Consider the following 26,882-nt stretch of genomic DNA (forward strand, 5'->3'; position numbering starts at 1 on the left):
TACTCATCCATGATTTCATAAACTAATTAGAGCTAAACTTAATTTTTCTTCATTTAAAGATATTTTCACTATAGAGGTAAGCAAAGAATGCTCTGTATGACCACTGTCTTACCTACTTAGATTCATCCTGCCCTCTGACTTAATTAATAATGCTTTTCTCAATACTTAACATGTATTTCCAGGACAAGTTTCTCACATTTTCTAAATTCAGCACAAAAATTTAAGAGGAATAGTGAAGATGAAATGTTCTGCTCTAAAAATGGGCTGGCATCTCCTTTGGTCATAGTGAAATAATGTCATTGTCAAACCTGACTCAGGTTAGGCTCTGCTGTGGCTGGTGAAGAAGGAGCCTTAATTGATTGTCCAGAAACAGAAAGAGTGTATTGATCATTCATTCCCATCTGTATGTACTTTTTTACTAATCAAGCTCATTTCTTAGCTCTTGTTTCAGAGAAAAATTCTAGTTGTCTGATGAAGGTGTCCCATTTTTCAAATGAAGTTATTTTAAGAACGTCTACCCTATTTACATGCTGCTTGGGACTACAGTAGATATAAAATAATTGCTTTTTGTCCTTAAGTGAAAACCTTTTAAAGCATCAGGAAATTTTAACACAGCTATGGTTTATGTAATCTTGAAAGTTGCACATTATATGGTTCAATTCTTCCCAGACAGAAATCTGGAAGGGGACTCCCTGAGTGGAGAGTCTTCACTCAACATGAGAGGACAGAAAGAATAAAAGACATATCAAGCACAAGGAACAGAAAATCTAAGGGCCAGATATGCCAGGAGGAGATCAAGATGCAGGGACGAGTAGGCAGGGAGATCCAAGTTCAGAACGAGGGAAACAATGCCGGGAAAAGCAGATGGGGATACAACAGGGGGTAAGAAAAGAGTGGTGGGATTGCAAATTAATTGCTTAGAGCAAAAATGTTTCAAACCCTTTTTAATAGCCAAAGTCTTTTGTAAACAAAATTCCTTCTCCAAGATTGTAAACTTAAAGCCAAAGAAAGCTTCAAGTCAGCCTTTATCCAGTGACTAAAGTTCTAAGATATAAAGCTTAACAGCTGTCATAAACCATGTTTTCTATTAAAAGAAACAGGCCTACAGAAAGCATGTATGAAGCTGATGTGCTGAGGGAAGTGGTGAATTTTTCTGAGGCCGACACTGAATCCTACCCTTTCCTTGGTTTCATTTATTCCACCTTTGTTGGTATTCCTGGGCAAATATTTTTTCTTTTGCTTAAACTAATAGATTGCATTATGACTAAGAGTCCTGAAGAATACACTCAGGCAATGTAAATGTTTGGCAGAAAGTAATTAAAAGATCAATATTATTTCTGAAATGCCTACATTACTAGTCCTAAGACATACTAGGTTAGGTTACGACTACCATACAACTTTAGAGAACACTTAATTAAGATGACATAGATGAATTGAACATATGCTAGCAAAGTAATGAGGCTTTCCTTTATACTACTAGTTACTGAAATTGTTTTGCTTCTTTAAAATATTGGGAGAATGATATCGTTCTTTACTTTTGAAAACACAACCTGCTAGCCCATATTGCTTTCATTAGCAGTTAATATTATTTATGATTAGAAATGATGAAAGGATCCCTCTGTCAGGAACCCAGAACTTCCAAAGAAAATCCTTAAACAGTAAAACAGGTCACCTGATCTTGGGTGAGTCCCAAGGTGAGATTTTTGGTGCAGTAGCAAGACATGAACTTAAAAGACTTTTGCCACTATATTGAAGGACAGGGCGTGGGCTTGCAGGGTTATATAAGTAAAGTTGTAATCATTTATCAGAAAATACCTTTGGGACTGTGATCACAGATCACAGATAAAATCATTCAGGAATTCAGGTAAGCCCTTCAAGGTTCCACAAAGTTTCCACAGTAACAGGCACAAGTGAAAGGTGTGAGAAGTCAAGACCTGGGTGAGGATCTGAGCACTGATGTGCAGTTTTAGCATGAAATCATAAGGAGAATAATCTCAAATTCTTCCATTTAACTGGCAGTCTCTCTTTCCCTATGAGACAGGAAGTGATGACCTCACCAGACGTATTCGCGTTGCAGGGTCATCATTTTACCACATGGACTCAGACATAAATCCACTTCCTGCATCTGAGTCATCTGATTGTTTCATCTTCGTTCCCCACCCCTAGTTTTACATTGCTCTGGGTAGGAGCTTAAAATAGAAAAAATGACTTAGGTTTCTCTGCAGAGCATTCACTTTTCTGTATTGGTTCTTTCATTGATTTATTCACTCAGTATTTACTGAGCATATGAGGTCTGACAATTAAGTTCGCAAACTTGTTGCACCGCTGTTGCTAACCTTTTTTGATATCAGAGGGATTATTCATTATGAATTTGTACCAACTGGACAAACAGTTAACCAAGGTTACTATTTGGAAGTGCTGAAAAGGCTGCGTGAAAAAATTAGACGACCTGAACTTTTCACCAACAATTCATGGCTCTTGCATCACGACAATGCACCAGCTCACACGGTACTGTCTGTGAGGGAGTTTTTAGCCAGTAAACAAATCACTGTATTGGAACACCCTCCCTACTCACCTGATCTGGCCCCCAATGACTTCTTTCTTTACCCGAAGATAAAGGAAATATTGAAAGGAAGACATTTTGAAGACATTTGATGACATCAAGGGTAATACTAATACGACCATGGCTCTGATGGCCATTCAGAAAAAGTTCCAAAATTGCTTTGAAGGGTGGACTAGGCACTGGCATCGGTGCATAGCTTCCCAAGGGGAGTACTTCGAAGGTGACCATAGTGATATTCAGCAATGAGGTGTGTGGCACTTTTTCCAGGATGAGTCCACCAACATAATTGTCTGACCTGTACTAGGTGCTGGAGCTACAAAGCCTCTATCCACAGAGCTCTAAGCAGACGGTGTCTAAACTCATGGTAGTGGTCTCTAAATGTTTTTATTACATACTCCTAGTCAATTATTTTACTATATTTTGTCAATAATGGATATTTCCTATTTGTAAATTATTATAATTTTTATATATTATCACTACTATTATATTCCTTTCATCTAATAGCCCAGGGCAGAATAAATCCTCAGGATATTGTTCCTATTAGATAGCAATAGTTGATGTAAATTTATATTTTAAATATTCTTAATCACTTGAAATCTTCTGTAAAATGTAGCCAGATTGCTATTATGATTGTTTTTACCTATAATGGGTCTGATGGCAGGGCCGTTGCATATTATTGCCCACAATCAGGTGCCAGACCATTGCTGAGGGTGTCCTCATGGACGAGTCAGCTCTGCCTTTTTGTCATTTGTTGTGCCTACATTACAAGTATCATCTGGAAGCCAGGGACCTTTGTAAGAATAGGTTTAAGGCACTTGTCCATTTTGTGAAGGTTAGTTTTAGTTAAAAAGAAGTTAACATAATCTGTAAATCCTCTTAAAACCAGGTGAAATTACAATATTTCTCAACATGCTGAATATGAACAAATGAGTGAAATCAAACTTGGTATACTCAGGGACTGGATGAAGGTATCAGGATGGATCCATGCATCAAAGATTAGAAAAGCTTACTTGATTGCCTTGGATTTGAAATAAATATAAATAGAAGATCTGGCACCGCCTTCCTGCACCTTACTGCATAGGACTGAACTGTACTGTCCCTGGAAGAACACTGGTCTGCAGAGTGAGACAAAATTCCTGACGTCTGAGTTACTGGAGCACAAAGGGCACACAACTCCATTTTGCTGGAGGCAGAAGGCCAAAGTGGAGAAAGGCAGGGGCAGGTTATATGTCAAGTGAGTCTAAAGAATACCGTGTTTCCCCAAAAATAAGGCCTAGCCGGACAATAAGCTCTAATGCATCTTTTGGAGCAAAAATTAATATAAGGCCCTGCTCTAAAATAAGACCGGGTCTTACAATAAGACCGGGTCTTACATAATATAATATAAGACCCGGTCTTATTTTACTATAAGACCATGTATAATATAATACAATATAACAATATAATACAATATAACATAATACCAGGTCTTATATTAAGTTTTGCTCCAAAAGACGCATTAGAGCTGATTGTCCGGCGAGGTCTTATTTTCGGGGAAACACGGTAGTAGGGTGGTTTCATCATGTATAGGGAGAGAGGCCTTAGAAGACACAGCTATTTAAGTCAGGTGTGGGGGAGGGGCACAAGAGCAGTGCGTGTTTGTGAGAGTTCGAGCAAGCAATTCTGGATGGCTACAGGTTAGGGGGCTAAGTGGGCAGGCTTAGCTATAGACAGAGAAACAATGGATGAAAAGGGGACTGACAGAAATCTGCTGGTGCCAAGAACACTGATGGCTTCAATTTGGAAAAGGGCAGCCAAAATTAAATAGATGAGCTGACAAGAGAACAGATCACAGAGGTGGATGGATTTTTAAAGAGAAATCACTGAGGAACGTGTCATATTAAAAGACACTGCTGTGGAGCAGATTTTGGGGGAACTGAGCAAATGGTTTTTATCTAGAAGAATACCACAGAGAATAGAGCAGTTGCCCATAAAAGCCTTTCCTAGTACCAGATCTCTGTGAATTAGACAAATGAAATAATTATATAACACATTTGATTTTAAAAGATATGATGACCATTTTGCCTTTAATGGTCAAAGAGCTTTCTGAATTTCTAGCCTCTGATATTTTTCTTTGGAGCCTTCTTATTCTTCCATCCCTCTAAAAGACTCTAGACACTGACCAGTGAGAAATGGGTATGTACAGAGAGCCGAATCTGTATCATTGAACTTCGTTCCACTTACAGTCACTGTCCATCAGTCTTGAGTTTATTTATAAAAAGTAAAACTTAGCTATTCTATTTTAATATATGGACACCTTCCTACTATTCTTATATCAAATCATCACATTACACATCTTAAATGTCTTACAATTTTATTTGTCAGTTATGCTTCAGTAAAGTTGAAAAAGTACTACTCTTCTACTCCTGGAAACTTCAAACTTTTGCAGAAAGACCATATAGTATAGTTAAGGAAAAGCAACAATCACCATTGACCAATAATTAGGGAATTGAGTTGAGGATCTTAAGTTGCACCTGAAACGTAATAAAGGAATACAATTTTTTCATAAGTGTCCAAAATGAAAGAAACAGGGAAGAAAGTAGAACTATTCTGGAATTACCAAACAGTTGGGAGAGAGAAAATTCATGTTGCAAGGAAGCATGAGCAAATTGTACAAGGGTTGGCACATAAAAGGGGCTGTTTTGGGCAAAGCTGTCTAATAAATAACAGGACTAAGGCTTAGCAGATGTCAGGGAACTCAGCACTGAATCACCCTCAATTCTTCCAACTCTTCTCTCTGTCGCCTGAAGAAGGAAAAAATCTGGGGGAAATGCACACTCCTGGGGGCTTCAGGAGTAGGGAGAAGGAGAGAAAGTCCCCCCATTGCTCCCTTTCATTGCCCTGTACTCTCAGTAGGACCTCTTTCCTTGAGGTAATTTCAGATTTGAGTGCATAAGCAAGTAAAACTTCCCCACCCTATTCTTATCACACCTTGATAACTAAGAGTTTTTTTTCACTCACTCTGCTTCAATAACAAAACTCTTTGTTGTCCTCCTTTTAAAATGTGTTATCTTATTATAAAGAATTTAGAAAATACTTAAAAAGTCCATCATAATCCTATCCCTTAGAGAACCATTTTGTGATTATTTCTTCAGCTTTGTTTTATTATTATTATTATTATTATTATTATTATTACTCATTGGATCAAAACACATTAATTTTTTTAAAGATTATATATTTATTTTAGAAGTATAAAATATGTTCAAAATCTATTCAAAGCAAAAATGTTGCATTCTTGTAGTATAAATATAACAGGATGTAAAGCACCAAACAATAATATGGCCTCATCTATTTGAGAGGACAGCTCCAGGCGAAAAACAAAGTAGCCAACAAACATGCGTGTCCACTCTCCTGCTTCTGATGCAGCCAGAAGTCCGCCTGTGACACAAAGGGCCTATTCCAAGTTCCCCAACCCAATCACTCCACCTGAACAATGACCCCTGCTTCAGAATGGCCCCTTCCCCTTGCCTGCTGTTCCAGGAAAATTCCCAAGATCTCAGGTAGTTGTTTGAAAGATGTAATCTGATTAACTTCATGTTCACATGGGAATGAAAGAAAGATTGCTTAAGCAGGGGCCTTCCCAGGAATGTGCTTGTTAACGCAAAAGAATCTCTGAAAGCTACAATTTCAGGCTGGATAATAAGGGGAAATGGAAGAATTTCCAGGGGCATTCAGAGATCATTTTGATTCAAGGAACTACCCCCGCCAGAAACTGAAAATCACAACAACAGGGTAAGCCTGTCTCTGTTTACTTAAGTTCTAGCATAATGCTAATCTCCCTGCAGTGTTTCACAGTAAGGGCAGGAGAGCTGGGTAGCTGTAGAATAATGCACGTGCAGATTCAAACCCATGCTGCCCCTTTCTAGAGGAATGCCTTTGGTGAGACGTTGTTGCTGTTGTTGTTATTTAACTTCTGAGACCTCTTTCCTCACCTGTTTAATCTATGGGATTAAAATGAATAAAATAGCATATTTAAAGTGCTTGGCATACAGTAGGTACTCAAGAATAGGATATACTGTTATTTACTTTATGTGTTTTAGTCTTTACACAACATTTAATAAATGGGATTTTCCAGTCATCTGTTAAGCAATCGTAGATGGAATGGCGAAGGATGGTCCAGCTATTGGCCAATGGGGAACAATACATCTCTTCTTGTACATTGCCATCACTCACTGAAATGGTTATTATGTTGCAAAATTTTTGGCCTGAGAGAGGTTACAAACCAGGCCAAATTTGGTCCCCAAATGTAATTACTTTAACCTTCACAGTGTTTAGTTTCGTTTTGTTATTTGAGTTCATTGTCAGCACTTAATAATCAGGAAATACGATATAAAATCTGTATTTCCATGTTTCAGAAGCTTATTCCCTTAAGATACCAACCGATGGAGTAAGAAGCAGCTAGCTTTTCTCACCCTGGATATATGTTCTCCAGTAAGTCACAGTCCTCATGACACCCCAACAGTCCTCATGACACGCCCACACTGAGGAATGATGTCAACTGCCATTTAACATTCAGCTGGAACTGTCGCCTTACTAACCCTGGGCTCTCTCTACAAATTTTCATTTCTGGCCTGGCTCCTATGGGCATTTGAGTTAGAGACAGAGCTAATGAATATATTCCACAATACTATATAGATAGCACTGTGTTCAGGTTCTGAAATCAGATAACCTGGGTTTGAATAGTGATTCTCCAGATTATTAGTTTTGTGACCTTGGGCAAGTTACTTCACCCCTCAGGGGTCTCAATTTCTTCAACTCTACAAGAGAAATAGTAACTGACTCATTTCACAGGGTTCCTGTGGAGTTTAAATAATGCAATGCATATAAAGAATTTTTCATCATACCTGGCTGTAAACAGGGGCAATAAATACTAATTACTACAATGACAACAATGACGATGACTGCTGCTGCTGCTGCTGCTGCTACTATCACAGCTCCTACTAGTAGTACCACCACAATCAGTAGTTAGTTGAGCAGGATAGAAACACTTAAGGGGTTTCTTCATTCTCATTTTTGCTTTCTCAAGCTAGAAATGGAAATTTAGAGAATCCTAGGGGAGATGGAGTCTTTCAAAACTAGGAAAGAGCTGTTTCTATCCGCTGCTGTGCAGGAACACAATGAGATGGCTGCAGAATGAAGTGGAAAGAGCTGCTAATCCCAAAGGCAGTGAGACTAGCAAGCCAGACTCACATTCAAGCCCAGGTGAAGAAGGCCAGGAATCTGTCTCAAATTTTTTTAAAGAATATATGCTTCAGATAAGCCAACCCAGCGAAGAACCAGAGCTGGGAGAAGACAGAACCTCTGAAGACTTGAAGCTAGACAACTTCAGAGGGGCATGGGAGGTAGTCACGAGTCGATGCAGACTCAGGGAAAACAAGCCTTTCTCTCTGCGATGAAGGGATTGGGGTAGAACAAGAGAGGAGAGGGTAAGAATGCTGAAGAGTGGCTGCAAAGAGGAAACAGAGTACAAACTATGGCCAGAGCAGACAAGCCTGGACCTTGGCTAGGGAGCCACAAGACAAAACTAGAAGAGAGGGTAGATCATGCAGATGGTGAGAATTCCACCGTGTGTTATGCACACAATGTGAAATTACTTCTCCTTAGGGCTTCCACAAAGTAGAGAAAAACTACTGGGCTGTGCATGGTATGTACCCAACAGCCCTAAGGCGGCCTTACGTCAACATAACTAAACATCTACCTTTTACATCTACCTTTCATGTTTATCATTTGATCCCAGACTAGCTGTATGAAGCATATTCTTGGGCCAGGAAAAAGCTATTTTACAGATGAAGAGCAAAGAAGAGATTAAGTCAGTTGCTTAAAGGCACAAAACCACCAGAGCTTAATTCTTCTGAAAACAATTACGTACTGCGTTCCCTGAAAATAAGACCTTACTGGAAAATAAGCCCTAGCATGATTTTTCAGGATGACATCCCCTGAACATAAGCCCTAAATGCGCCTTTCTGAGCAAAAATTAATATAAGACCCGGTCTTATTTTCGGGGAAAAACGGTATTACCCACTGCTCACTGCACCGTCTTCAGAAACTGCATTTTGTTCACTATGTGGTTTCCAGGTTTGTTTATTCCTTTATAATTTTCCTTATTTGCTTAAGGAAGTTTTGCTTTATTTTATTTTTTTGTTTTTAATGCACGTATCTCTTGGTTGAATACAGAAGAAAAAGGTCAAGGAGAAGATATGTCAAAGCCTGAACCAGCATAACTAAAGAGATCAATTTCCCTGTGGTGTCAGGCACCGAGTCCCAACAGTCCCAGCTACAGAGCAGAGTACCCCAATTTCCCCACCACCACCCCAGCCCCCAGACAGCTAGAGTTTGGGGATTATATGTGGTAACATTTTCATAAGGGATTTATAGTAACTTCATCAAGTATATCTTCATACCCCCACTGGATATATTAATCTTGTATTATTCTAGTGGGAAGGATAACAGTTGAGAGGAGACTAAAAAGTTGTTAAAAAAAAAACACACAAAAAAGTAACTCAAAGGAATATTCACTGCCAGGATTTGGAACTTGCCTGTTTAGAAAGTATAACTTTGCCAAGAACTTTCCAGTTAATACTACGCTTTTAACACAGATTATAAAGTAAAATGTACTCTCTCAAACTAGAGGAATATCTTTTTGTCACAGATCATGTGATTTTGCTTTAAGAAAGTTTTCCATAGCTGAGAATAGAACATGTCTCTAAGGTTCCGAGTCCAGTGAACTAAACAATGTGGCTTCTTCATTTTTAAATGGTCTGCTTTGAAATGAACAAATCTTAACACTTCATCAAGCTAAGAAAAGAAACAAAAGGAAAGGAATGATCCCTTAGGCCAGGAAAAAGCTGAGATAGGTTTGAAGTTACCTGTAAGGCTGCTGAGCTAAACTGAATCAGTTGATCCCATTATTTTAATCAAACAAAACCCACAACAAATCTTTTTTTTTCTGACTGAAAGTCTGTGTTTTTAAGTTACACAGGCAAAATGCCTATCAAATCCAATGACATACAATAGGTTCATAGGAAATGTTGATATCTCCTGAGATAGAGATTGGAGTACCCAGTGTCTATGTTTGTATGACTGGGCTTTCAAACAAGATGTGCAAACACAAACACACACACACACACACACACACACACACTCACTCATTCACAGACCACACAGACATATACCTTCTCTGCAGAAGGCACAAAGGTACCCATTTTAACCACTGAGGGAAAGCACCTGTGACACATATAAAATATCTATTACATCACCCATTACAGTGTATATTTTTAGACCTACTGACCTTTACATGAACTAAACAATAAAGCTGTTCACAAACCTGACAGAGAGCAGCTTTTCCCAAGTGAAACAGTGAACCACTGTCCCTAATGTCCCATTGAACTGAACAATTAAAATGGTATCGAGTACAAAATTTAAAAAGCCATTGTAACATAACACTGCCAAGATTACTGGTCCTGTCTCAAAAAAAAAAATTAAAAAATTGTTTTGCCTAGGCATTTATTAAAAAATAAAGAAAAGAACTAGTTTATTTATTTAGCAGATGAACAGACTGCATAAATTTCATGCAATCAAAAGAAACTTCGTGGTCCCAAGCTCCTCAAGCTGCTGCCAAACAAACTTGGGCACTGGTGGCCACCTCCTGGTCCTAGTAACAAAGTCTTAGTAACAAATACTTATTGTGTGGCTCCAACAAGCCTGAATTCAAGTCCTCTTTCCTCAGTTACTATTTGTATGACCTTGGATAAATTACTTAACCTTTTAGCTTCCATTATCTTTTGCGGTATAAATATCATAATACCAGTTGCCTAATGGAAGTTATGTTATATGCACTTATGAATGAAATCATATATGTAAATACTTTAGCACAGTGCCTGGCATAGAGCAAATGCCCAATAATGGTCAGCCATTACTATCATTGGGAAATCTTCTTTTAGAGTGACCACATAATTTCTTATCCAATCCAGGACACTTCTGAGGTTGAAAGGGAACTCCATTAGCAATATGGTGGCGAGGATGGCAGGTCACACTAACCACTGTCTGTGCAGCACGATCTGATAGCATGGAATGCTGGGGACTAGGAGCAAGGTTTTACTAATAAGCAACATGAAAGCCACGTTAGTAAATAAGAATGCTTAGCCACCCCTGAATGAAAATATTAGCCATGAGGAGAAGGAAGGGCTCAAGTTAATTGAAAACTTCCAGTTTTATAATCAGTCGATGATCTGATCACACCGGAGACAACTGTTAGCCTCAAAATTTTTTCAACATTATAAATGTAAACAAGTCAAACTCTTTTGCAACATCACTTTATACAAGATTTTGAAATTAAGAGATTTTTTAAATTAACATTTTTCATAAAACATCCTTAACCGATTCTTAGACTTGTATACAACTTTCCCATGTGGCATCTTTAGCATAGCTTTTATGTTAGAAATTTAAACATTTTAAATTATGAAGAAATAGCACAGTACTTACCCAAATCATCAAACCACGAAGGGAGCAGCCTGGACAGTGCACCAGAATATTCCAGGCACTAGAGAGGACCAGGCTTCCTCTCTGATATCCTTAACTCAAGCATTGACCTTCCAGCAAACTAGCCAATTCATTCTGAAACTTGTAAGAGCGCAAGCAATAAATGCTTATTTAAAATCAGCTCGTTAATGTTGGTAACTGTATGGAGATCTTGTGAGTGTATATTAGATGATTTCATTAATCTTCTTCGCAAAGAAGACTTACCAACTACCTGATGGGCCAGCAGCAAGATTAAAAGGGCATTATGGGGAGAAATCTTAAATTTTGCCTGTTTTTTGAAAGAATGAGAGAAAAATAAGAATAGATATTTGGTTTTCCTTTCATTTTCATTAAGAAACAGAAAAGATGAACAAGACCTTACTAAAAATGGCTGGAAGGAAGAGGAGGAACAGGGATGAAGTAGTGGTAAGATTTCTCCTCACATATATTCTAAACCATTTTAATTTTTGAATCATATCAAGCACGAGATATTAAAAATTAAAAGAATTTTAAAATTGCCTGTTTTAATAAAGTAAAACGTTCTCAAGAGGCTGTCTTGAACATACAAACAAAAGGAACTTAAACATAGGGAAGATAAGGTACCTCTAGACCTCTTACAACTATAAACTTGATTAGTCAGGACACACAATGTTTAATGAATCTAAATGAAAAAAAAAATGGGCCAGACTTAATTAAGGACAATCCAAACTGATGCAAATAAAGACACAAACAGAATTCATATTTGATCAGCAATATCTTATTACCCAGATTGTCACTGAATTTGCAAAGGGAGATAGGAACAGAGAACAAAGCTGAAAAAAATACTGGAAATATGTACAAAATATTTTCAACTTAATCATTTACCTGAACAAAATATGTTAGAAGTTTAGTTAATTACCAATAAAGAATAGTCAGTAAGATTGAGTCATGATTTTAAACTATGTAAATAAGGAAGTCATTAACTTTCCCCAGATAAGTCAATGACTTCCTTATTTACATAGTTCATATTTTGTTATAGAAGACACAATAGGAATTGTTTATAATAATGGCACTTATCAGATAGTTTGTTGGATATTATAATAGTTTAAAGTAAGTCATATGGAAGAATGGCTAGGATTCATAAATAGAGGTACATATGAAACATGCATATGAATCTTGTATATGTGTGAATATATATATATGTACATATAGCAAATTCTGAAACTATTTCTGTGCTTATTTGTGAAAACATAAAAATTATAACTAGTTTACGGCTGTGAGAGCAATCTGACTGAAACACCTGCCTCTTTATTGGTTGCCAGGACGGGCCTATGTTATGTGTCTGGCTGGCAGCACCTCTTTCCTCCTTGATCTCTCCGTGTACGTCTCCCTCAAACCAGCCGACTCTGTGACATTGCCGCTTTGATTCACATTTACTTGGATAGTTTGAATTCTAGAAACAAGTCACAATATCGTAGAAGCTCTGGCTTGTAAGAGACCTGAAAAATCTTCACAGAGATCTGAAGGCTCTCCTTACCCTCTCTGCTGCCTGGAGCCTAAGAGCAATTCAATTCTCTGTAACAGGGCTGACACACGGGGTTGGGTAGAGAGTTCACCGCACAAACTGGTACGGCAATGGAGAGAAATGGGGGCTAAAATCTCAGCTGTGCTCTGCGTGCTAAGCTACACGCCCTGGCATGGGTCTGCATCTGTTGTTCCTAATTCATACCAAATTGTCCTACGCGCTACTGTGAGCCCTGAGTCATAATCTGACATCCAGGTGAGAGACTGGCCCTTCTGTATTCTCCGGTACTCTTCCCCTCACAGTGAGGCATAAAACAATACAATATACACTTTCAGGAAATCATTTTAAAGTACCACTCTTGAGATTACAGTTGGGTAGATAGATTACATTTCCAATATAATCAATGAGCCCTGTTTTGTCTAGATTAATATAAGTATGGCTTCTTTCCTGAATTTCTCTGTCTCTGTCTCTCTTTCTCTCTCTCTGTCTCTCTGTCTCTGTCTCTCTTTCTCTTTCTCTCTCTCTGCCTGTCTCTCACTCTCTCTCTCTCACTTCTCTTACTTTCTCTACCACTCCACTCTTTTCCCCACTCAATATTTCTCTCTTGCTCTTCCCCTGCCCCCGACTTCATCCCTAAGACTTTGAAGAAAACAAAATTGTTTCTTTCCGAGTTTTTGATACAATGCTCAAATTTGGGTTGAAGCAATCTTTCCGAAGCCATCTGCCACCCAAGCTGTTTGCATCCCTCACTGAATTCCCATTTCTAAAACGAGGGAGGAATCAAGGGCCTATGCTGCCAGCCTCCTCTGAATTCGCCCCTTTGACTCCCGTCTGCCCTAGGCTTTTCATTGCTGGCTTCTAGTCACCACAGCTCCTTCCTCAGGTATCGTCTTTCTTTTATCACATTTCTATCAGGAGTCACCCAGTCTCAAGGTATCTGTCCCTCTATTCATTCTATCAACAAACTGACAATGTCTTACTCTTTTCATAAATAGCATCCCCCAAATCCACAGTTGCATCAAAATGAGATTTTTTTTAAATGACATATTAATCAAAAGAAGTGCAAGAACAATACATGTTCCATTTATCTGGATAGAGAGAGATACATACAGTCAGGATACTGACAGTTATTACATTTTTGGCTGTATGGCATCTGATAGAAAAAAAAATAGGAGTAAAACATACCTAGGTATAGAGCAAAATGAAAAACAAAGTGGGCCCAAAATAAAGACCAGCTCATAAACTGGTCATGGTTGGAGTCCATTGTGATATGTAAGAGTTAGTAGAAACTGTATGAAATTATATGCAAAATTTTTGTGTTAATTTTCCTGGGGAGAAATTACACATATTTCATCAACTTCTCAGAGGGAATTTATGACCCAAATAAGCTTAAAATATTGAAGGACACTCAGTGACTGAAATATCAAAAACAAACAAACAAACAAAAACACCTCACTTTAAGTAATTAATAAAATTATTTACTATTTAGCCTATTTTAAGTGTAGATATTACATTCTATGTGTAAATATTCAAATGGTTTCATCATTAGTGAGAGTATATGATGGGTCCAAATAAATTTTTCAAGCCCCATTCAAATCATTTCATACACGATTGAGAAAATGTGAAAATACTATTTAAAGTAGTATTCCTTAAACTTCTCTGATGATGTCAATCATTTACTGTGCTTATACTTGAAAAAGAAAGAATCTGGACCTCAACCCATAAATACTGAATCAAAATTTAGAGGGAGAGGCCTAGGAATTTCTTATTACTTCTTTTTTTTTAAAGATTTATATTTTTCAGAGCAGTTTTAGGTTCATAGAAAAATTAAGAGGAAGGTACAGAGATTTCCCATTCTTGTACCTTCTGACCTCCCCATATGCAAAGAAACAAGCCTGCCCCAATCAACATTTCCCACCAGAGTGGTACATTTTTTATAATTGATAAACCTACATTAACACATCATTGTTACTGAAAGGTCATATTTTACGTTACAGTTCGCTCTTGGTGTGTACATTCGAAGTGTTTAGATAGATGTATAATGACATGTATACAACATTACAGTATCAAACAGGGTAGCTTCATTGCCCCCCAAACTCTCTGTGTTCCACCTTTTCATCCCTTCTCCCTGGATTGTTTTTAAAGAAATGTCTCAGGTGATTTTTATCAATAGGAAGCATTTCATGAAAAATGTTCAAAGTTGTTATCAATTTATGTCCTTGTTCATCACAGAAAAATTAACAGACTAGCAAAAGGAAAACCAGAAACCCATGCCCTAAATTTTTAAAAAAATGTCATCTGTTTAAAGTTAGATTGTTTACTTTGTAAAATTTTGAGTATAACTGATTAATAAATTATAATAGTTAAAAATATTTGAACTTTATAGCACTATAACAAGTATTAGAGTTAATTTCATAATTTATATGTAAACAGATACAAAGGTTTTTCTACCCAAACAATTTTTCCAAACTAGGTGCTGGAATCCACTTATTGAAAATATGTGAAGAACTTCATGCATGTGAGTCTAGGAATTTGATGAATTATAATGCCTACAATATTACGAAATTATTAAAGGAATCTTAGCATAAAAAGCAAAATGTTAAAAGAAGCAGCAGGGGGTCAAGTATTCTCTCAAACATATTATTCCATTAAACTAATATAGTTTGTTCACAAAAAGGATGTTTTTTCGATGTACTAAAACCACCCATGGAGATTATTTGTAATGGCCACTCTAATGTGCTAGCCCAGCGAGTCTACTCTACAGTGCCAACTTTAATAAAAACACACTGGGAGAAAATTCCTTTTTAATTTGAAGTATTTAATTTTTAAAATTAATGCAATCAATTCAATTTGATAAATTTGTTTAGTATCTGCTACAAGCCTGGCTCTGGGCTAGTTTCTAAGGATAAAGCAATGAGTGAGGCATAATTCCTACCCCCAAGAAACTATCCTGTTGTAGACATTTTTTAAAAATTGTTTTTCCTAGTTTTAAAAATTTTGGGTAAATAAAATCAGGAATTGGCATTTTTTTTCTGTAAGAGCTGACACAGTAAATATTTTATGCTTTGTGGAACATACACTCTCTGCTGTAACTATCTAGTTGCGTTGTGCAGCATGGAAGTAGCCATATACAATATGTAACCTATTTACTCAAATAGGCTGCTGGAGAGATTTGGCATTTGGGCTGTTGGCATTTTGCCAACCACTGGACTAAACAATTTGTGAATCTCACCTTTCAAATGCTTATTTAACCTTTTATCATATCTGCCTTACAAAAATGTTTAGACCAGGACTAGTGAAAAGAGGGTATACCAAGAAACATGGAAATTAAAATATTATAGAAAAACCAGCCTGAGAGAAATCAAGGAAGTTGTTAAAGGAGGAAAGGAGTGTCACCCAAACAGAAAGTAATGTATCAACAAAGGTCAAGCTCTACAAGCTACGGGAGTGTGGAATGAGATATTCAAACTGTTGAAAGACAGAAATTATCAACAAAGAATAATATATCCAGCAAAGTTACCCTTTAGATGTGAAGGAGACATAAAGACTTTTCCAGACATACAGAAACCGAGGGAATTTACCATCACAAGACATGTATTACAGGAAATACTGAACGGGGTTATTCTACCTGAAACTAAAAGGCAAAAGGATACAAAACTATGAGTAAAATGACTAACAGACAGACAGAAGCAGGAAATTGCAACCCTTCTTCAGAATAGATTATTATACACTTAAATAAAATGTAAAGTCTAAAAGAGGTAAAACAGAGAGACAGAGAGAGAGAGAGACAGAGAGAGAGAGAGAGAGAGAGAGAGAGAGAGAGAGAGAGAGAGAGGAAGAAGAAGAAGAAGAAGAAGAAGAAGAAGAAGAAGAAGAAGAAGAAGAAGAAGAAGAAGAAGAAGAAGAAGAAGAAGAAGGGAAAAGAAGAACATAGTTACTGCAATTTGAAAATAAACTCACAGCATAAATAGGGATAATTTGTGACAACCAAAACATAAAAGGTGAGGGGGTAAAGGTCTGAATTTGTAAAGGGGAATGGAGAGATAAGATGCATGCTGAAGAAAAAGGTCTACTGTACAGATGAAACTTTATTTTGCATAAACCTAATTGTAACTACGCACAAAAAAATCTATAACGGAGACCATAACATAAAAAAAGAGGAAATGGGGAAAAGTCAGAGAATACCACCATACTAAAATAACCACATGATTTATCTCATCTGTGGGATATAAAACTGAAAGCAACAAACAAAGAAATAAACAAAACAAAAACTCACAGACACAGACAATAGTATGGTGGTTACCAGAGGAAAGGGGGGAGATGAAAAAGGGTAAAGGTGGTTAAACACATGACAGAAGATCTGATTTTGGACACAATGCAATATACAGACAATGTATTACAGAATTGTATACTTGAAACCTACATGATTTTATTAACCAAAATCACCCCCAATAAATTTAATAAAATGTAAAGACAGAAAAAAGTCAAGCTCTGTAGAACAAGATTGAAACTTTTAAAACATTTGTACAATACGTAACAGCACTAATAATATTATACGTAAAATAATCCACTTCTATGCAAAATCACCTTTGTAGCTCTAACTTACAGAAAAAAATTGCTTTAACAATCATGTGTTAAAGAATTGAGCATAAAATAAAATTGTAATCCATAATAATATTTTAAATTAAACATACAAATAAACACAATGAAAAAAAATTAACATCCCCTCAAGAACTACCAACCCAGAGACAATACTTTTTCACTGAATAATTTTTAAATGTGTTAAAAGAACTCACTCTTCAAAAGATCCTTCTGCAGCTAAAGGATCTGAGCTTCATGCATTCATTCACTCCCTTAGTTAACATCTGATCGCTGAATCTGCTCAAGTGGGGCACACTACAGGGCTCAGTGCCCAAGAGCCTATCACCTTTGGAATAGTGCATGCCAGGTACTGTGTGAGGAGCTTTCTGGACATCAACGCACTGTTTCCTCCCCACAATCCGAAGACGCAGGCACTTATTATGTCCTTGTTAGAAATGAAGAATCGGAGGTACAGAAAGGTGAAATAATTGCCCATGGTCAAGCAACTAATCAGAGGCAGAATCACAGTACAAACCCAAGAATTCTATCTCCATCATCATGCTACAATTTTCAATGGTTTGGTGAATAACTCCTATTTATTCACTTTTGGTAGTAAATTTGAGTCCATACTTTGGTTTCTGAGGACCACATTTTAACCATTTGGGTGTCAGAACAGTCGGTGGTTCTGAACTTTTGGAGGGACCTAAACACATTGCGAATATAACAATTCATACCATGTTTCCCCGAAAATAAGACCTAGCTGGGCAATCAGCAATAATGCGTCTTTTGGATCAAAAATTAATATAAGACCCGGTCTTATTTTACTATAATGTAAGACCAGGTTTTATTTTACTATAAGACTGGGTATAATATGATATAATATAATATAATACCGGGTCTTATATTAATTTTTGCTCCAAAAGATGCATTAGAGCTGATTTTCCAGTTAGGTCTTATTTTCGGGGAAACACGATAGATACTTTCCCTAAAGGAATTCACCGAAGCACAGTGTGATGGCCCTGTAAGTGCACCACTCAGATCTTCCAGCGAGCTGCTGCCAGGAGAGGAGGTGACGGACAGCCTCAGCTGCTGTCCCCTTTGATCCATGACAGTGTTCACAACCAAACCACACTTCCCCTGTGCTGCTTGGAGCCAATAACAGAGCATGGCAGGGGTACTGGTGCCAGTGCCTTCCTGCCGAGCAAAGGATGCCTTCAAGGAGCAACTGCTTGTTGATGACTCCCCATCAGCCTGGCTGAGACTTTCTTGGAACTATCCTGCAGTTTGAGACTTTCTACGCAATCCTTCCTTCCCTTTCTCCCTTCACAGATACGTGTCAGGCCTGCTTTGTGATCTCATTGCTGCCTACTCCTGCTCCCTCTCCTTAATCCTCCATAACAGGCATTTCCCCATATATTGAGCTTGTCTAATCCTGTCTTGAAATCTGTTTCTTGGAGGACCTGAAACGATACTCACAAGGATGTTAAACATTGTACACCTTTTCAGAGGGTTAGAACTTTAGATTCACTTGTGGATCCCTTGGAATGTAAGAACCAGGTTAAGAATCTCTGCAGATGGTACAAGGAAAGTCAAATGAGCAATAAATACTAAGTCAATATCTGCATCATTCTGCTCTTATAGTCATAGGAATTTAGTCAACGATGTAAAAAACCATATCTAATCCAAATCTAAAACAATTAACTATACTTAAATACTGGTTTAGTTATGGAAATATATTATTTTTAAACAATTTAATGGAAAACAAGAGAGCCACAGAAATATCATAAATGAAACTTTTTTTAATGTTTTCTTAAAAATTGGGTTTTTGGAAAGATGGACCCTGTCATACTAAAGCCTGAGCTCAAATCCTAGCCTTTCTGGGTTTGCTGAGATATCTCCTAGAAGTCACTTAACATTTCTGGGTTAAAATTGCCTAGTCTCTAAAATGAAGAGGTTGAACTATTAATAATTTCTAAAAACTTTTCATTTCTTAAAATTTGATCATAACGTATGTTTCTGTCTGTGGCATAATTAATAAATAGTGCCAGTGAAATAAAGTTAATTCTAAGGCAAATATAATAATATCAATAATGTTATTTCAGAAGAAATTGATGATTACATTATAATTTTATTTCAAATCCTCAAGATCTGATCCCTGACTTCTTTTACAGCCTTATAAATTATACTCTAGCAGCACCTTCTTTCTGTTCCTGGTTCCTCCAAAGGTCAACAACTCCTCTAGGGCAGTTGCATCTGTGTGGAAAATAGTTCTGACAGCTTTTCAAATGGCTTGCTCCTTCTTGTAGTTCAGGTCTTGGTTCAAATGTCACCACCAAAAGACCTTATGTGATTAAACTGTCCAAAATAACCCCAGTCCCATCCCCAACCACCTTTATCAGAATACCCTGTATATTTTCTTATCAGCAGTTACCACAATTTCATTGTGTGGTTATCCATTTCTCCCCATTAGTATAGAATCTGTATGGGGCAAACATTTGTCTGTCTCATTGATCTATATCCCCTAAAATGATGCATGGAATGTAGGAAGCATTAAGTAAATGTTTGTTACATGAACAAATGAATGAGCAAATGAATATATGCAGGCTAAAGGAAACATACATTTTAACATTTAGAAAAGAAAAAGGAGTTCTAAAAATCATAACCCATTTAATTTTTTTCAGAAAAATATTAAACTTGGCTCTGTGTGTTGTTTTTCACAACTAGAGAAGATAGTAACTCAAATGTAAACCAGAAGTAGCATTAGTAGTAGCTTTGGGCTGGGTTTTTCTGTGGGAGGTCAACAGAATTGTATGCTGATCAATACCAAGATCGTGTTCTAACTGAGAAAAAAGGCTTAATTTACTTAGCCTTTAATATTTGGAAATAAGAAAGTATAAAATGATCACATGATTTCCAAAGAATTGAAAATCACAATGCTTAATAATAAACTCATGAAATAGCTGTATGAAAATTTAATTAATATAGGAAGGTTATATTAAGAATGAGTCATACAGGTTTAAAGAAATTGTTCTTTTTATAAGGTAGATCTTCAACTGAATTTGATGTCATAAAGTCCAAGGAACAGATACATTTAAAGACAATTCTAAATTTTTCATGATAAAATCATGGCTCATGAAGAAGTAGCAGAAAGGGTAAAGGTTTTGGAGCTTCATAAATCCTGTCTCTGGCACTAACTGAGCAATTCACTTAATTTATCTAGGCCTCCATTTTTAATTTGTACGACAGGATTAGTAATGCATGTTTTACATTATTAGTAATACTAGTTTTGGAGATTCATGATATTGTAAAGTACCAAACATGAGACTAGGCGCATATAAGATAATAAATGGCAACTAAGGTGCACAATAAAAACATACTGACAATGTGGTCTGGAGTATGTGCATGGGAGGGGAGAGACGTCAGAACTTACCTCCACAAGCCCATTTCCCTCACTAAAAACTGAATACTATTGTCCTCTTTGTGAAAATACACAACCTATTCAGTTGACAACTGACTGAAATATTTTGAAAGTAGGACATTTTACCCCCTAGGAAGACAAGTGGCAACCAGCAACTAGGAGGTGAATCTTTTAATCATATTTTAAAAAAATTAAAAATTTGTTCTCATAAGGAAAGTTTATTTGAAATTAAATTCTTCTATGCTATTACCTTCAATGTTATTATTCTTATTTTTAAGACTATAAATGAATTGTCATTTAGAATATATGAAATGATGTACATTAGATAATGCTTAATAAAGTGGTCAACAAAGTCCATTTAGGATCTATCATGCTCACGATTCCATAAAAATAAAAAGACAATCATTGACTCATTCATTCATTCAACAAATATTTATATAGTGCCTATTGCTGAAGATATAAAGCTTATTTTAACGGGGGGCAAAGTGGCAGTGACATCATTAGTTTTATACAAGTATATACAAAATGCATGTTTAAAGGGAAAGGAAGGTTTTGTTGAAGAGATGGCATGAGCTGAAATTTATAGATAAATAATATTAATTAACCTGGAAAAGGGTGTGATTTGAAGGCGGGAAAGTACATTCCAAACAAAGGCAATTGCATACGCTGAGATCCTACGGCAAGAAGAAAGGGGACATCTTCCAAAAACTAAAAGCCAGTGTGACTCGGGAATAGATTGAGGAGTAGTGTGGTAAGAGAAAGCAGAGAGGTAGGCAAATGCCAAAACATGTAGAGCCTTTTATGCCTTGTTTAGGGTCTTTATCTTAAAATCAATGAATATCCATTGAAGAAGGTGACATGCTTAGGTCTCCATTTTGGAAAATCACTTTAGCCTGATGTATTGAGAACTGATTTGGGTGGATGATTAGAGGGGACTATACAGAGGCCAGTTAAGAGACTGCTACAGTATGTCAGATGAGAAATGATACTTATCTTGGGCTAATTCAGTGGCTATGGTGAAAAATGGATGGAATGAAAAAAAATTTAAAGGCAAAACTGACAGGACTTGCTGCTGGGACAACACATAACATAATGTGTTGTCCACATAACACAAGGCATATTTGGGGATGGCAGAGGAACAAGGGAAAGAAAAGAGTTCCAGCTCTCTCCCTGGCTTCTGCCAAGTACAACTAGATAAGATGGAGGTATAACTCACTGGAAGAAGACCAGGTTTGGGGGTGAGGGTTAGGGAAGGTGAGAAGATCACAATTTTATCAACTTGATTTTGAGTTGCCTTAGAGACATCCAAGCAGGTAGGAGGGTCTAGAGTATGTAAGAGAGGTCTCAGCTGGAGATAGAAGGCTGAGGGTCCTTGGTGACCTTTAATGTTGTTAGAGCTGAGATGGTCCAGGGAGAGAACATGAGATAAAAAGGAAAAGGGATCTATAACTAAACCTTGACAAATTCTAAGATATAATAAGATAATAATGCCCAGGTAGAGGATGAGCCTGAAAAGGAATCTTACAAATGGCAAGAGAGGAAGGAGGAAAATCAGGTAAGTATGCGTTCTAGAAGCCAGTGGAAGACAATCTTTTAAGAAGGAAGGAGCTAACAATATCCAATGCATAAGCATATACACACACACAAAAAGGCAAACTGTTGAAAAGCTTTTCTAAAGAATTAAGATAGTAACAACAATAATAAGAATAACAAATCAGACTTCTGCTTCTGACCCAGTGGAGTAACAAGAACTAGGCTTACCCTTCCACAGTAAACAACTAGAAAACTGGACAAAATATATGAAACCCATATTTTCACACATTGAGGAACAGGAAGAACATGTTTGTGATCACTGAGAAAAGAGAAACAAGTTGAGTGGGACCCACGATTTCCCTGGCTCTCAGCCTGGAGTTATATTCTAGACCATGCAATAAGAAGAGGGTTTCTCAAGCATCAGTAGGCTTGATGAGTCAGAGATAGGCAGTCAGGGAAGCTAAGTTGTGAAGCAGAGCTCCAAAAAGGAGGGTGTTATGCAGAAAAATCAGCTCTGTGAGTCTGCATATGGTTCTTCTCGAGTCTTTGCTGAATACTAAGAGGGGAAATAGTTCCAAGTCCAAGCAAATGGTAAATGAGAATATGTAATTTGAGCAGCTACTAGAGTTCACACAGGGATGGGTGATGTTTTACTTTTGACCTGCCAGAGTGGAAAGCCCTTGTTAATCACCCTGGGTATTCAGTAGAGACTCCAGGAAGTTATGTCTTAGGAATAAGGCTAAATTTTTGTTTAGCGAAAGTCTACTCAGCATTCATTCTACCAAACCTTAAAAACGAGCCATGACCTGATCCACAAATCTTCATTGCTTGCCAAACAAGGCCCAACACTAATTTAAAGTAAGACAGCAAAAATCAAGACAATATAACATTCACAATGTCTAGTAGCCACTCAAAAAGCATTAGAAATACCAAGAAGCAGAAAAAAGTTGACCGATAAACAAAATAAAAGTTAGTAAATAGTAACAGATACAGAAATGACAGAGATGATAGGATTAGTATTAACGGACTTGAAAAAAGCTCTAATAAATGCTGTAAACATGCTCAAGAGTTTAAAAGAAAACAAACAAAAGAGAGCAAGATAAAGAATCAAATTTAATTTCTAGAGCTAAAAATATTAAAATAGAAGCTATCTAAAATGAAGCACAGTGGGGGAAAAAGACCAAAAGGAAAACAAAAAACCAACAGAGCCTCAATGGTCTGTGGAAGATCAAGAAGACTAACATACATGTAAGTGGAGTCCTCGAAGAAAGTGAGAAACAGAAATGTTTTAAGAAATAAGGGTCAAAATGTTTCCAAATTTGAAGAAAATGATAAAACCACAGATTTGAGAATTCCAACGAACCCCTAGCATGAGAAGCTTGAATAAAACCACACCGGGGCATAATAATCAAATTGCTGAAAACCAGTCTTGAAACGAAAGTCTTAAAAGCAGTCAGAGGGATAAAAACCCACATAGTATACAGAGGAACACAGATAAGAATGATCACAGATTTGTTAGAAATGATATAAATCAGAAGACAATGACACAAGACCTATAAAGTGCTAGATTAAAACAAAGAAAAACAACAACCTGTCAACCTAAAATTCTACACACAGTGAAAATATCTTTCAAGAACGAAGGCAAAACAAAGAATTTTTTAGACAAACAAAAGCCAAGAGTTTGTTGCCAGGAGAACTGCACCACAAGAAATGTTACATAAAGTTTTACAGGAAAAAAAAGAATGATACCAGATGATAAATATATATAGTGCTGTTTACATCATATGTGATTAAAAAAGGAATTATAATAATAGCACATAATAGCAGGAGGGAAATGAAAATATTGTGAGATAAGGATCATATACAATGGATAAACAGAGAAAATATTATTGAATATAGACTGCAATGAGTTAAATCCTAGAGGAATAACTATAAAATCATAACTAATAATCTCATAGTAGTGATAAAAATAGAATACTAAAAGCTACTCAATTAATCCAAAGGAGCAGAAAAATGCAAAGAAAATGAACAAAGACTAGATGGTACAAATGAAAAACAAAGAGCAAAATGGTAGGTTTAAAACCAACTATATTGATAAGTATAGTAAGAGTAAATGATCTAAACACTATAATTAAGTGGCAGATATTGTCACATTGATTAAAAAAACACACAACTATATGCTATTCAAAAATACACCTTAAATATATAAATATATTTTTAAAGTATAAGAGTGGCAAAAGATATACCTTGTAAAAATAAATATAAGAAATCTGGAGTGACTATATTAATATCAGATAAGAGATTGGAACGTGATGTATTACCAGGGATTAGGAGGAGTTTTCTTAATGATAAAGGGGTTGGTTCTTGAGGAATAGATAACAACTCTAAAATTGTTTGAATCCAGTAATAGAATTTCATAGTACATGAAACAAAAGCAGGAATACTTGAAACAATAAGTAAATCCACAATTAATGCTGGAGAACTCAAAACTCCTTTTCCAAGTAGTTGATGCAAAATAGATAATCAGTTGTAAGGTTTGAAAACTATAACCAACTTGATCTAATTGAGATTCTTAGAACACTCCAACTAACAGTAGCAGAATAGATGTTTACTGTTAAGTGCAAATGGAAAATTAACCAAGGGAGATCACATTTTCGGGTTTAAAACAGTCAGAAAATGTATAGGGTGTTAAATCATATAGAGTATGTTCTCTGACCAGAATCAAATTCTAAGCAGAATTAAATTAGAAATCAATAACAGATAAACAACTGGAAAATCCCTGCATATTTCAAAATTAACATTCTTTTAAAAACAGATTTATTGAAGTATAATTGACATGCAATACACTCCACATAAATTATACACCTTAATTTTGACATATGCAAATACCCATGAAACCATTACCAGACACAATCAAGACACTGAACATATGTATGACCCCACAAAACTTTTCTTATGCCCTTTGTCATTAGTCCCTCTGTCCCTCTCTACACTTCTACCCCTAAGAAACTACTGATCTGCATTTGTCACTATAGATTAGTTAGCATTTTTCTAGAGATTTATGTAAATACAATCACAAAATATGTACTTTTTGTACTTACTTTTTCATTCAGGATAATTATGTTGGCTTTCTTCTATGTTATGTGTATCAACAATTCCTTCCTTGCTTTATTGAGTAGTAGTATTCCATTGCATGTGTATACCACAATTTGTTTATATATTCATCTGTTGATGAATATTTGGGTTGTTAACATAAACAAGACACTTTTACATAACCCATGGGTCAAAGTAGAAATGACAAAGGAAATTAGAAAATATTTTGAATTGAATAAACATGAAACTACAATGAAGTGAAATTTGTGGATTACACTTAAAACAGGGCTCAGAGGAAAGGCGATAGCCTCAACTACTAATATTAGTAGGAAAAAGAGCAAATTATCCCAAAGTAAGCATAGAAAAAAAAGAATTAAGAGAAAAAACCAATTAAATAGGATAGAAGAAGAAAACTTGTTCCGTAACAGGCCAGTGAATAATTATTTTAAAGTTTGCAGACCATAGGATCGCTGTTGCAATTACTCAACCCTGTTGTTGTAAATGTGAAGGCCGCCACAGACACTGGGTAAATGAATAAGTACGGTGACGCTAAACTTTATCTGAAAAATTAAGTAGTGGCCTGGATTTTGGTCACTGAGCTATAGTTTGTCAACATCTAAAGCAGAAACTAGACAACTAAAGAAAATAAATGTGGACTTTAAATAAATGTAGAATTTTGAAAAAAATTGGTAAAACTCATAAACTTTTAGACTGATTGAAAAAACAGGAAGAAGATATAAATTATCACTATCAGAAATGAAAAAAAGGGCCATCACTAGAGACCAGATACATATTGAAAGAATAACAAGGGACTATATTATAAACAACTTTATGCCAAGAACAACTCAGGTGGAACGTACAAATTCCTGAATACAACAAATTATCGAAAATTACTGAAGAACAGAAATCTGAATAGCCTTACATCTATTAAATTAATTACATGAATTATTAAAAATCTTCTGAAAGACAAACTTCCAGGCCCAGAACATTCCAGGGTAAATTCTATTAATCTTTTAAGGAATAAATAATGCCAATCATAAACAAACACCTTCAGACATTAAAAGAGACGGGAACATATCCCAAACCTTTTTATAAGGTTGGCATTAGCCTGATACCAGAACCATAAAAGAAATTATAGGAAATCTACAGACCAATGTCTCTCAGGAACAAACATAGAAAACTCCTTAATAAATAGCATACTGAATCCAAAAATATACATAGACATTTCCACAATGATTAGTGATGTTAAGAACCTTTTCATGTACCTGTTAGCCATTTGTATGTCTTTGGAAAATGGTCTATCAATTCCTCTGCCCATTTTTTAATTGGATTTTTTTATTGAGTTGTATACCAATTTCTTACATGATCATGTAATATGTGACTTTTCCTCTTATGTTAGTATTTGAAATAAAATATGCTGAAGATTATTAAAAGATAAACTCTTTGCTATGTGACATCCTATGTCTTAGGAATTTAAATTCCTACTTTTGTCGATACATTTCTTTGTGAGCTTCAAACCCAAGTGCTTTATTGAGTAGTATTCAATAAATACTGGAAAAAGTACATGTACTTTTTAAAAGATATTGTTTAATATTGTTTTCTGTCCATCCTAGAAGAGTGTGAAGAAATGTGAA

General features: G+C 36.2%; 1 protein-coding gene across 12 annotated transcripts in view; it reads right to left on the reverse strand.

Annotated features, from left to right (window-relative positions):
- Positions 1-26,882, reverse strand: part of CCDC148 (coiled-coil domain containing 148) — a gene marked incomplete at its 3' end in the record, with an annotated part of 459,403 nt that overhangs the window by 418,881 nt on the left and 13,640 nt on the right. Inside the window, exon 1 of one of the 12 annotated variants that reach the window (XM_081052567.1) lies at positions 11,084-11,210. The exons of the other annotated variants lie outside the window; for them this stretch is intronic. Of the gene's footprint in view, positions 1-11,083; positions 11,211-26,882 lie in introns of those variants that run through there. 12 annotated transcript variants of the gene reach the window in all.

Source organism: Rhinolophus hipposideros (genome assembly GCF_964194185.1).
Source record: "Rhinolophus hipposideros genome assembly, chromosome: 6".
In the NCBI taxonomy this organism is placed as follows: domain Eukaryota; kingdom Metazoa; phylum Chordata; class Mammalia; order Chiroptera; family Rhinolophidae; genus Rhinolophus; species Rhinolophus hipposideros.